At 42.5% G+C, this 13,564-nt stretch overlaps 1 non-coding gene across 1 annotated transcript; it reads left to right on the forward strand.

The window, feature by feature from the left end:
- The first annotated feature begins 11,509 nt into the window (after positions 1-11,509).
- Positions 11,510-11,645, forward strand: LOC126030902 (small nucleolar RNA SNORA22). The gene has a single exon (XR_007503202.1). It is a non-coding gene; the product is annotated as a small nucleolar RNA SNORA22 (small nucleolar RNA).
- Positions 11,646-13,564: the final 1,919 nt, after the last annotated feature.

Genomic DNA, 13,564 nt, shown 5'->3' on the forward strand with positions numbered 1-13,564 from the left:
TTCCCCTACATTATTCCCAACCCTCTCTTCTTGCTGTCCAAATATAATATTTCCTCTACAGTTCCTTCATTTTCTTTATCCTGGAGCATCCAGGGGTCCACAAAAGTTAGACCATTCCAGAATGTATGTTGAACCATTCTAATCATTCCAACTAAAATGTACATATTTAAGCCATGCCTCACTATCTGTTCTCTTTTTCCTACTGCTAAATTGGGCTACCTTGGGTTAAGATGGTGGCCTCCTACTGTAGTCCTCTTCTGCACCCCCTTGGTCCCACTGGAACTTTGCTGCTAGGCTGGAATCCAAGTTCCAGTTCACTTATCTGAATCTGCATAGTTTATGATTTTGCTCTCATCCCCACCATCGGCACCGTCTTTGCTTAGATGAGCATGTCTGAACACTTAGTCCATCAGTGAGTCTCTCCTGGCCCTGCTTTTGGCTAAAACTTTCAATGAACCTTCCCACTTTCATCTAAACTAGAACTGATCACTATTCCTTTTAAGATCTCAACACAGCATCTGTTTTGTTTTTGTTTTTTTCTGTTTGAAATGTCCTTTCTTTCTCTAGCTCTAGGAAGTCCCTCTGACTTGTTCCTTATTCAGTTAGTCTTCATAATCCTCTTTGCTCTAAGTTCCTGTAAAGTTGTGTGGCAACGCTTGCTGAGACAGCTATCCCCGATGGACAGCCATTTACCTGGCTACTTGCTTTTTTCTCATTCCATTGGGGCATCTTTAGGACAAATGGCTTAGTGATGACTCATTGTAAATTGAAAGAAGTGAGTAAAACTGTTGGCATAAAAGTTATTAATCTGGGAACCTGCCTGTATCATGTCAATTTGGTTGAATTTAGTTGCAATGTCACTGGTTTGCTATCCTAGTTTTCATACCTTTTCTTCCTCCACCCACTTTATTTTCTTTCTTTGAAAAAGTTCTGTGAAGGAGCTAGAAAATAAAATCTTTCATAACTGTCCTTTGAAAAGCATTTGGGCAAAATGAGACAACAGACTTGGCCAAAGTATTGTACAATAGTACAGCAAGCTAGAAAGCACAAACAAAAATAACCAAAATTCAAACAAAAACCAAATGAAGAGTCAACTCTTTTCATGGCCAAATGCATTGCCTTTCAACTCAAACCCTGGGTATTAAAGTTTTTAGGAGCATAAAATGAATCACAGACATTTAAAAAATATCAATTCTCAGAACTGTAATTAAAATCTTTCCTGAACCTTTAGTTTTTGATCACTTAATTTACATTCTAAACACTCCCCTCTCCCAAATTTTAGGATCAATGTTTCAAAATACTTAAAAAGCAGAAATTTTACACTTACTGGGATTGTTTTAAAGACTTTGAACTGTCATGGTAGCAATATGTTTAAGTGGTTCTTTTTGTTATTTTTTGTTTGTTTTAGAGCCACGCTCTATAGTTCTACACTCATGAATTACTCCTGGCGAGCTTGGGGGGAACCGAATGGGATGCTGGGAATTGAATCTGGGTTCACAGTAGTGCAAGGTAAATATCTTACCTGCTGTACTGTCTCTCAGGCCCTTAAATGGCTCTTTTTATGCTCAGCTTGTTTTAATATTTAAGACTAATAAAACCAGGACCAGAGAGATAGCTTTGAACTTCTGCATACAGGGTCCTAAATCCCACTTGGTATGGCCCTCAAATCAAAACCCAAACAACAAAAGCTATTAACCTCCTTTTAGGGGTGTTTTAGTTATGGGGAGATATTCTTAAGCAGTTTTCAGGTGGTCTGTTGAGGACCCCTTCAGAGGTTCTTAAACAACTTAGACTAGTAGTAATTCAATATAAGGACTGAGGACACAGTGCTACTTAGGCCTTACAGTGCTGTGGCCCCTCAGGGACTGTTCCTTGTATACGAGTACACCTACTAAGGTAGGGGTGCGGTCACCCGAGTTAGGGTTGGTGCTGGTGATCAAACTTGGATCAAGCACGTGCCTTAATTCCCATACTCTCCAGCTTTAGGCTGTTGATTTGTGAACTATCATAAAGTATCAATGTCTTTGAAGTGTAAGATACTAGTAGTAAATATTTAAAGAAATTAGGGACATTTTGCATCTTATCAAGTAGAATGATATTTAAGGTCTCAGGAAGATTGCTGATACTGTGCATTTGTAAATAAATAGACATTTACAAGTGAGATGAACTGGAGCTGGGAATGTGGTTCATTGGTAAACACAATGACTCAGAAAATGTGAGTCCTTAAGTTTGATCCCCTGATCCACAAACAAAGGTCAATGGTAACAGCTAAGGAGAAAATCTAGTAGCTGAAGTTTCTCCTTTCCTGCAATTTTTTTTGCTGGGCTGGTAAACTCTTCGTGAATTGGGGATCATTGTCATCTAAATGAGAAGTACGACTTTGTGTGCCACGATTCCTATTTTCTTAAAATAATTCTCCATGCCTTTGAGTTCTGACTACCAGTGCTGACTGATCTTCCAAGGAAAACCTGGGCGCCCTGCCTTTCAGTTAGAATTGAGGGCAAAGGCATTTGTGTTCTGGAAAACTATGGGGATTTTGAAAGGTTGAAACAGTGAGAAGCGTTTTCACACCCTGAGAAATGCAAACAAGAAACAAACAACTCTGTGTTTAATTTTCTTCTCAGTTTGTGGGCCGGACAAGCTAATAGGTTATTTTTGCCAATTATGTACTTTGAGTCAGGGAAATGATTTAATGAAAAAAAAAAAGTGTTTGATTATTCCATGGTTGATTCTTTTCCATTAACATTGTGTTTGTTAATTAGCTTTAATATTCCTTTCCCTCCTTTTTTTTTTATATTGCAACAAAAACTCATTTGGACTCATTTTTTAATATAGAGTAATCACAGCTATTGTGCTAACTACTCCACATGTGACATTTAGAGCAAGGAAGAAAGTGAACCCCCATTTTTTGGTTGGTATTTATTATTGTTTGTTTGTTTACCTGGGTGTAGTATATTGGGACACACCCAATCCCATTCAGAAATCACTTCTGGCAGCTCAAGGGGACGCATATGGGAATGCTGGGAACCGAACCTGGGTCAGTCCTAGGGTTGGGCTGTATGCAAGGCAAACGCCCCAACTGCTGTGCAATCACTCCAGCCTTTAATATTTTTTTTTTTTTTTTTTTTTTTTTGGTTTTTGGGCCCACACCCGGTAAACGCTCAGGGGGTTTACTCCTGGCTATGCGCTCAGAAGGTCGCTCCTGGCTTGGGGGACCATATGGGGACGTCCGGGGAGATCGAACCGAGGTCCTGTCTCCTAGGCTAGCGCAGGTAAGGCAGGCACCTTACCTCCAGCGCCACCGCCCTCGGCCCCCCAGCCTTTAATATTTTTAAGTGCCAGAGATTAAACCTGGACTCTCATTATTTTAAGGATTATTAATTTTTCTAATTTCAAAAAGTCTAAGGGTTTTTTTTTTGGGGGGGGGTGTAGTTTTAGTAGATAATCAAGACATTTTGAGGATCGTTCTTAGAGGAGCTCCAGGAAACCTACATGGTGGTGCCAAGGATTGATACTAGAGTCATCTGTATGCAAAGCAAGCACCGTGACACCTATACTATATCTCCAGCTCTTCAGAAATTTCATTTCTTATTGTATTTATTTATGGATTTGGGGCTACACCTGGCTTTGCCCACATACAGCGCTAGGAATTGAATCATGGTTGGCCACATACAAGGCAAGTGTTTTAACCTCTATACTATATCTCTGGCCCTCAATGCTTACCCTCTTGAAAAAAAAAATCAAACTTAGGGGCTTGAGTTCTAGAATTTGCATATTTAATAGCCACAGATATTTTCTGTTTTACTGAAACCAAAGGATGCAAATAAAACCAGTCACGTAGAGTTTGGACAATTGATTGAGGCTGAGGAAGAGCAAAATAAGATAAAATAAAAATTTAAAAAGGTGTGGGTTTAAAAAAAAAGTGCTTCGTGGGCCCGGAGAGGATAGCACAGCGGTGTTTGCCTTGCAAGCAGCCGATCCAGGACCAAAGGTGGTTAGGTTCGAATCGGGTGTCCCATATGGTCCCCCCATGCCTTGCCAGGAGCTATTTCTGAGCAGAAAGCCCAGGAGTAACCCCTGAGCACCGCCGGGTGTGACCACAAAAAACCAAAAAAATAAAAATAAATAAAAAAAATAAAAAAAAGTGCTTCAAGATTTAAAAGATCAGGGGCTGGAAGATGCATGGCAGGTAGGCATTTGCCTTGCATGCAGAAGGTCAGTGGTTCGAATTCCAGCATCCCATATGGTCTCCCGAGCCTGCCAGGACCGATTTCTGAGTATAGAGCCAGGACTAATCCCTGAGCACTGCCGGGTGTGACCCAAAAACCAAAAAAAAAAAAAGAAAAAATTTTTTAAACCACACATTCTAGGGGCAAGAGCAATAGCACAGGTAGAGCTAGAGCATTTGTCTTGCACATAGTCAACCTGGGTTCAATCCCCAGCATCCCATATGGTCTCCTGAGCCTGCCAGGAGTGATTTCTGAACACAGAGCCAGGTGTAACCCCTGAGTGCCACCGAGTGTGGCCCCAAAACAAAAACAAACAAACAAAAAAGTCACATATTCTAGAAGTAGAGAGATATCTTATTGGGTAAGATGCTTGTCTGGCACAGGGCTGACATTTTTTTTTGGGTTTTGGGTTTGAACCAATGTTGGTCCTGCCTTACTTTGCAAGGCCTGCTTGCAAATGCCCTACTGTGTTATCTCTCCGGCTCCTGACATGGGTTTAATTTCTGGCACCTAATGGTTCCCCTGAGTACGGCCAAGAGTGACCCTGGAGTATAGAGCTAGAAGTAAGCCCTGAGGCCACTGGGTGCTACCCAAATCCCTAAATAAATAAATAAATAAAAACCACATTCTACCAATCCAGATGAGTATGATTAAAGGTCATAATACATTTTAATAATTTTATGCTTAAAATAATAGTATTTTGGGCTGGAAAGATAGCACAGCGGTATGACATTTGCCTTGCACGCAACCAATCCAGGATGGACAATGGTTCAAATCCCAGCATCCCACATGGTCCCTTGTGCCTGTGAGAAGCGGTTTCTGAACGCAAAGCCAGGAGTATTCTCTGAGCACTGCCAGATGTGACCCAACCCCCCAAATAGTATTTTAATGTTTTTTTTGAGGTACACTTGACAGTGTCCAAGAACTACTACAAACTTTGCTTGAAAGTGACTCTTGGCAGTGTTTGAGAGACCATTGTGGGCAAAGAGATGGAACCCAACATGCAGGCCAACCCGATGTACATGCAAAATAATGTACTCCATGGCTTACCCTTTCATCTTTCTTTTTTTTTTCCTTTCGATTTTTGGGTCACACCTGGGCAGCGGCTCAGGAGTTACTCTGGCTCTCCACTCAGAAATTGCTCTTGGCAGGCAAAGTGGGGGCCATATGGGGTGCCGGGATTTCGAACCACAGTCCTTCTGCATGCAAGGCAAATGCTCTATCCTCCATGCTATCTTCTTCGGCCCCAAACCCTTTCATATTTCTTACCCTTCAGTCATCTTTCTGACCCCTAATAGAGATTTACTTATATTTATTTATTTTGTTTGTTTTTGATTTTGGACCATACCCAGTGCTCCTCAGAGGGTAATTCCTGGTTTTGCACATAAGAGTCACCCTGGCAGTGCATAGGAAACCATATAAGGTGCTAGGGATTGAACCCAGGTAGGCTATGTGCAGGGTAAGTGCTCTACCTGTACTGCCAAGATTTATTTAAAAACTTGGATTTTTAAAAATATGTACTCTCCCTTATTTATTTGCTTTTATTTTACTTAGTAACGTACCACAGATATCTATTAACATGGTCTTATATTTTAAACACATTACAGCATTTCCTCGATAATTTTATCAGTTCATTTTTGGTAGATATTTAGATTATTCTCAGTTTTTATGACTATCACATAATTTCTATACACACCACTAGGCTAGTCAATATTTTTTTAGGTTCAAGAGATAGACACTTATTGGACTTACCTATGGGCTTACTAGGTCATCAGTTTGGACCTCAAACTTTTCTCTCTCTTGTCTCTGTTATGTTTGTTTGTTTGTTTGTTTGAAGCCACACAGGTGATGCCTCAGGGGGTTACTCCTAGCTCTGTGCTCAGAAATCGCTTCTGGCTTGGGGACCATATGGGACCCAAGGGTTCGAATCACAGTTTGTCCTGGGTCAGCCTTGTGGCAAGGCAAATGCCTACTGCTGCACCACCCCTCAGGCCCCTCAAAACTTTTCTATTCGCATCAACTTCCTCTTCCACCAGCAAGGCATTTTGTGTAGGCTCCAATTGTCTGCCACCCAGCACTTGTCCCTTGCTGGCATCAACCCACCAGCTCTCAGGCTAGCCAGTGTTTGATGGCTGCTAGTCTTCAACAATATGGAAATAATATAATGTTGGGATGTAATTGGAGGTTTCCCACATGGCACATAAAGAAATAGAGGGAAGAAATCATCTCTGCCTCAGTGACAAAGCTAGATTCCCCTGGCCAACTCCAAGTATCCTTCCTTACAGCAGAGCTACACAGGACATAGTGACCCCACAACCTTTGTTTCCAGCATCTTTTCTCTTTCCAAGTTTAAAGTAAAGACTCAAATGGGGGAAAAGAAATGAGGCAATTTCAAAGAACCTTCTAGGTTCTCAACCTGCCCAGAGTACCCACAATCCCTGCCAAGGTAGGTATTATTCAGTCTATGACATTGAGGAGGGCAGTACAGGAATCAGATATTAAGGTTATTAAATTAACTATTTGTGTCCAGTCTTCAGGAGAGTAGCTAGATTATCCTTTGTATTAGGAATCCACTATGGTCAATTTGAGAGTTGAATTTTGAGAGAGGAAGAGACCTATGAATGCAGCTCAGTGGTGGACACTTGCCTTCCTTATGTGATGCCCTGGGTTCAATCTCTGGCACTGCAAATAAAAATAGAGAAAGACCAGTACCAGTCTTTTACCTGCATCAGTTATGGTCCAAAATATCACACACAGGACAGGAAAAGTACAAGTAGCTATGGCATTGCCTTGCATATGGCTGATCTGAGTTCATCTCCTAAGCATTCCTGAGCCCTGACCATGGTTCCATCCCCAGGCACTCCATAGGGTCCCCCAAGCCAGGAGCAATTCTGACCACAGAGCCAGGAGTAACCCTCAAGTGTCACTTGGCCCTAAAAAAAAAAATCCTAAAACAAACAAACAAAATCCCTGAACATCCAATGGGTGTGATCCCCAAACAAACAAAGATTACACACAAAAGATGGAGTTGGGAGAGATTAAAAAGAAAAGCTCATCCCATGGAATTTTTATTATGGTATTTATTTATTGTTTGATCGGTTGTTTTGGGGCCACACCCAGTGGCGCTGTGGGTTCACTCCTGGCTCTGTATTCAGAAATAGCCCCTGGCAGGCTGGGGGACCATAAGGGATGCCGGGAATCTAATCAGGTCCCTCCTGGATCATCCACGTGCAAAGCAAATGCCCTATTGCTGTGCTATCTCTCTGCCCCCTTTATTATGGTATTAAAAGTAATTTTGTTTGTTTTTGGGTCACACCCGGCAGCGCTCAGGGGTTACTCCTGGCTCTATGCTCAGAAATCGCTCCTGGCAGGCATGGGGGACCATATGAAATGCCAGGATTTAAATCACCGTCCTTCTGCATGCAAGGCAAACCCCTCACCTTCATGCTATCTCTCTGACCCCCTAAAAGTAATTTTTATACTACGTTTTACATATCACTATGTTATTTACTTGGCCTACTTCATATTTAGCTTTAAGTACATGTATGTATATGAATGTGCATATGTATAGTAACAAACAATATATTCATAGTATATACAGGGTTTGCTACTCTTCAAGTTTTTAAAACATATTACCCAGGCCAGAGTGTTGGTGTAACAGTTGGGCATTTGCCTTGCATGCAGCCTACCTGGGACAGACCTGGCTTTGATCCCTGGCATATGGTCCCTGAACCTATCAAAAGGCAATTTCTGAGTGCAGATCCAGGAGTAACCCCTGAGTGCCATTGGATATGTCTCCTCAAAACAATATATTACACTGCCAGTGAGCGGGGTGGCTGTTTGCAGTGCCTGCATACTCTGTGAAGGGAGGAGAGGAGGTATGGTGAGAGGGAGAAGAAGAGATGAGTTGGGGAAAATGAGGATATCCCAGCGTCCCACTCCATTAACAGACCCAAGTTTGGGAACCAGTTAAAACTTGCCAGATGGAAAAAAAAAAAAACAAAAAACTTGCCAGATGGGAGCCCCAGGTCCATAGTAGAAGTGTTAGGTCAAGTGCTTGTCTTGTGGGGCCGGGCGGTGGCGCTGGAGGGTAAGGTGCCTGCCTTGCCTGCGCTAGCCTAGGACGGACCGCGTTCGATCCCCTGGCGTCCCATATGGTCCCCCAAGAAGCCAGGTAGCAACTTCTGAGCGTCATAGCCAGGAGTAACCCCTGAGCGTCACAGGGTGTGGCCCAAAAAACCAAAAAAAAAAAAAAAAAAAAAAAAAAAAGTTGCTTGTCTTGCACAGTTGACCCCTACTACTCCCATGGGTCCCCTGAGCTCTGAAGCAGTGATCCCCGAGCACCACCAGGTGTGGGCCCAAGAAATAAGAAAATTAAAATGGAAAAAACTAGTCACGGGGCCGGAGAGATAGTATGGAGGTAAAGCGTTTGCCTTGCATGCAGAGGTCAGTGGTTCAAATCCCAGCATCCCATATGGTCCTCTGAGGCCTGCCAGGAGCGATTTCTGAGCATAGAGCCAGGAGTAACACTGTGCGCTGCCAGGTGTAACCCAAAAACCAAAAAAGAAAAAAAAAAAGGAAAGAAAAAACTAGTCACATAGTAACTTCACAAGATCAGGTTTAGCTGTTTCCAGATTTGGTGGTGCCCAGGACAAGCTTAGATGCAACACAATGCTTGCTGGCTGAGCCCCTGTGCTGGAATGACTGAGCTGCCCAGCACAGCCTGTGTGTAAAATGTCAAGTAAACGACATTCAAGTGCATTCTAACGATTGTCCTGGGACTGTTTGCTTTAGATATACTAGTCAGCAGGAAAGAGGAAGGCGGAGGAGGGGGAGATGTCAATGTCACTGGGTATGGGTAAACCTGACTCTTGAGAGACCTGGGTCAGCTGGAATGTTAGAAAAACCAATGTCGAATAAATAGCACGCCTGCCCTCCATGTTGCAAAATAAGTCCATTTGCTTGTAAAAAATAATATAAAAGTTCAGATGAGAGAATATTTTCCAATCGTTGGTGTAAAGTCACCTCATTGAATTGGTTGACTCACAAGGGCTCTCTGTGTCAATAGACAGAATAAGCCCAGCATTTGGAGTTCCTGGGAGACGAAGCAGAAATTAGGATGCAGCGGGACAGGCTTTTGCACTCAGGCTCTGAGCTCAGATGCTAGAGAGCAAAGGAATAGATGTGGATCCCTTTTCTTCATTTCTTTCTTGACTCCTAAAAGAAAATAACCTATTTAACATGATCACCAACTTTGTCCTTTTCCTGCAGAGACATCAATGGATGATTGCCTCGTCCCTGTGTTGAACATCTCCTGGGTCTGATGCTCTGACACCTTTGTCTTCCCATTCTGTCTTCTAGACATCCTGCAAAGGTCATTGGCATTACAGGTGAAATGTTGAGGTCTTGAGAAGTTTGGTTCCTTGACAGAAACTCATAGCTAAAGTTTTGGGGATTTTTTGTTTTTGTTTTTGAGCCACATCAATGTGCTCAGGGATTTGGTGTTAAGGGTAACTCCTGACAGTGCTCAGGGTTACTAGCGCAGTGTTGAGGAAGTTAGATAGGCTTTCTGCAAGCAAAGCATTTTCTCTGGTCTATTGCATTAGTTCTCTACTTTCTGTACTCCCATTTTTGTCTGATGAATGTTTCTAACTTTGGGGGAGGGGATGTGGTTTTGGGTCACTTGTGTGACACATGTTCATGGGAATAGAACTATGGTTAGTTGTATACAAGACAAATGTCTTACCCCTGCACTATCTCTCTGGTTCCTAACTTGCTTCTTTTTCAGATTCATTTCAGTGGCAATTTCAGCCAGCTTCTCCTTTTGCTACCCTGTTATGACTCTGGCACTAACCTCAGCCTAAAGTTTCCTGCAGGACAAAAGTAATTCCTGCCCACCAGGAACACCACATTAGCATTAGTTCTTCGTGTAGTATTAAAATTTCCTCATGGTTTGCTTAGGTTACCTAAAGTCCACAGTTATAGGAAAATAGTACCAAGAGACCAGTCTAAGGGTGGCAGCATCATTTTATGAACAGGAAAATAAGAGATTATCCATGAGAAAACCACAAGAGCTGGTCTGATGCAAAGCTTGTAACCAACCAGTTTTGTTTCTATACCAGTGGTGGTGACGGAAGGGAGGAGATGCTTGATGTTCAGTATCCTGCATAGCCACAGAGTAGGGAGAGCAGGAAGCTGAGTTCTGTTCAGATCACAGCTGGGTCTCTAACCTGGCTCAGCTACTGCACAGAGGAAAAACTTGGGATAGTTACTCTTTGCCTGCACATATGCTTTTCTTTTTTCTTTTTTTTGGTTTTTGGTATTTGGGGTCACACCCAGCAGTGCTCAGGAGTTACTCCTGGCTCTACGCTCAGAATTGCTTCTGGCAAGCTCGGGGGGAACCATATGGGATGCCGGGATTCGAACCACCGACCTTCTGCATGCAAAGCAAATTGCCTTACCTCCACACTATCTCTCCGCGCCTCCCTCACATATGCTTTCCATTTAAAATGAAGCAAATTCTTTAGGATTCAATTGTATCAGGATTGGGGCTGGAGAGATAAGGAGATAAGATCCTGGGGATTTTTTTTTTTTTAGTTGTTTGTTTGGTTTTTGGGTTTTTGGTCACACCCGCAGTGCTCAGGGGTTACTCCTGGCTCCATGCTCAGAAATCCCTCCTGGCAGGACTTGGGGGGACCATATGGGATGCTGGGGATTTTGAACCAATGACCTTAAGCATGAAAGGCAAATGCCTTACCTCCATGCTATCTCTCTGGCCCCCAAGATCCTCATTTTTTGCATATGACTGACCTGTTCCAAATCTCTGGCACCTTCTGTGGTTCCTCCCAATATTGCCAAGAGTGATTCATGAGCACAGAGCCTGGAGTAAACCTGAGTAGAAGGTAACAGGGTTCAAATGGATGGTTGGCTCCATTTTGAGGGAGGTCTACAGAACACAGACACAGCTTGGAACATAGGGGCTACTCCTGACTGTGCTCAGATATTACTCGTGGTGGTATTCTGGGAACCACGAGGAAGCAATCTTGATACAATTGAATCACATACAAGGCAAGTGCCCTCATGATCTCTCTCTAGTTCTGGATCTATTGTTGATTTTGTTATTGTGACCTCATCCTAAATTTTCTCCAGATAAAATGAAACAAACAAACAAACAAACAAACAAAAAAAACCCAAACAAACAATGAAGTTTCTAGCTCTTCATTCTATGATTTAATTTCCCCTTTAAAACTGCTGATTATTGATTTTAGAAAGTTATTTTGTTGCACAGTAACACCCAAGTGTGCTTTATATACTCTTGATTTTAATTCTGTGCTCTGTGCTACAGCAATGTCTGTTCTTTTACCTCTGCATTGAAAGGACTACCTTTTTAAGTGTATTCAGAAAGTCAGCACATTATACAAAACTGTATATTTGAAGAATTCTAGTACTGATGGAAAAAAGAAATATTGTTAAAAAATAAAATTAATAAAATTAAAGAAGAAAGTTATTTTGATCTTGCAATAAAAAAAAACACAAATGCTTGTCTGCGTAGACAAAAGCAGTTGCTACAGTGGCTTTGACTTTATTTTAATATAATGTGATTCATTCTTTTCCTTTCTCTCTGTGGGCTCAGGATTGTCCAGTTCTGAAAAGTAGAATGGATTTCTGGGTATTTTAGTCCTCTGAAGGCTCCAATCCTAAAAGGATTTCTTCCTGACGACCCAGAAAATTCTTGAAAGGACACAGTTCTCTTCTACAAGCAGACATACTTAAAGCAATTATTTTTCTGTTGGTCCTTGGTGGTGTGTCAAGCCCCTGTCAAGCCATGTGAGTAAAAAGGCTTGACTTGCTGTCTTGAATCTCCCCCTTCTGTTGTCAGGTATCCTGTGCCTGCTATGATTTGTCTAAAAAAGCAGACACAAGAGTTTATATAGTTCTCTGGGTGAGATGTCCACTATCTTTTAGGGCAATGCTTCTCAGCCAAAATCCATATGACCTCCCAGGGAATCCCAGGATATTCCAAAGTGGAGGAAGCAAAGGTAAAAGACACAGATGGGGCCAGAGAGATAGTACATGGATCAAACCCAGGCTTCCCAGGTGCAAACTATTAGCATTAGTCCAAACTGGCACACTAGCACATTGAACTATCTGGCCCTATCCTATGATGGCTATTTTTCTGTAAATTCACGTATTATAAAAACAAGATTCAGGCCGAAGTGATAACACAGCAGTAGGGCTTTTGTCTTACATGTGGCCAAACCAGGACTGACCCGGGTTTGATTCCCAGCAACCCATATGCCTCACCAAGTCTGCCAGGAGTAATTTCTGAGTGCAGAGCTAGTAATCCCTGAACACCAACGCCAGGTAAAATAAAAATAAAATAAATAAACCAAAAAAAAAAAAAAAAAAAAAAAAAAAACCAAGAGCAGTAATAAGTATAATGCCAATATTTTATTTTTTGGGTGATAGTACCACTTGATGTCATGAGTAGATGGTCCCTCTTACTCTGGTAGCACTCTGGGCCTACAGCACAAGCTACACCCAGTATAGCAGCCAGTTGAAGCCCCAGAGTCAAGGGCCCAGCTCAGGCTTTTGCCACCACTAGGCCAAATGCCAACATTTTTATTTTATTTTATTTTTGGTTTTGGGGTCACACCCCAAAACCAGGGTGTTACTTGTGGCTCTATGCTCAGAAATTGCTCCTGGCAGGGCTTTGGGGGAATCATATGTGATACTGGGATTCAAACCACCATCCTTCTGCGTCTAGAGGCAAACGCCCTACCGGCTGTGCTAATCTCTCCAGCCCCAAATGCCAACATTCGCAAGTTATCTCCATGTAAAATCATAGCAGTGCAAATAATACTTAATTCTCCATGTGTCATATAAAATCGTTTTTAGTTCCTCAATGGTACTGCCTAGAAGTCTCAGACAATTGAGAAGCAAATGCTATAAGTCTACTGACTTTGCCCCCCATGCTTTTTCATACTGGAGAGAGGGAGGCTGCAGCTGGGACCCAGATGATCCCCACATGCCAGGATTCCTGCTCCTCTCCTACAGGTATGACTGGGAATCTGGGCAGACAGCTGGCAATGGCCTCCTGGCTGACCACCTAGTCCAGGAGACCGAGATCCCCCCATGACAAACTGGTCTTCGAGGGCCAGGGTTGGCAACTGGGCTCTGGGGGGAGGGGGAGGGACGAAAACTTCTCCTGTATTCATACTGGAGCCCCTGCAGCGGTGTCTTTTCTTACTAATACTCATTTTCATAACTGCGCGAGTACAAATGGCAGTCCGGCTGACAAATATACTTTTTAAGCATTATCTTAAAATGTTCTT

This window comes from Suncus etruscus, chromosome 1, assembly GCF_024139225.1.
Source record: "Suncus etruscus isolate mSunEtr1 chromosome 1, mSunEtr1.pri.cur, whole genome shotgun sequence".
Lineage (NCBI taxonomy): Eukaryota > Metazoa > Chordata > Mammalia > Eulipotyphla > Soricidae > Suncus > Suncus etruscus.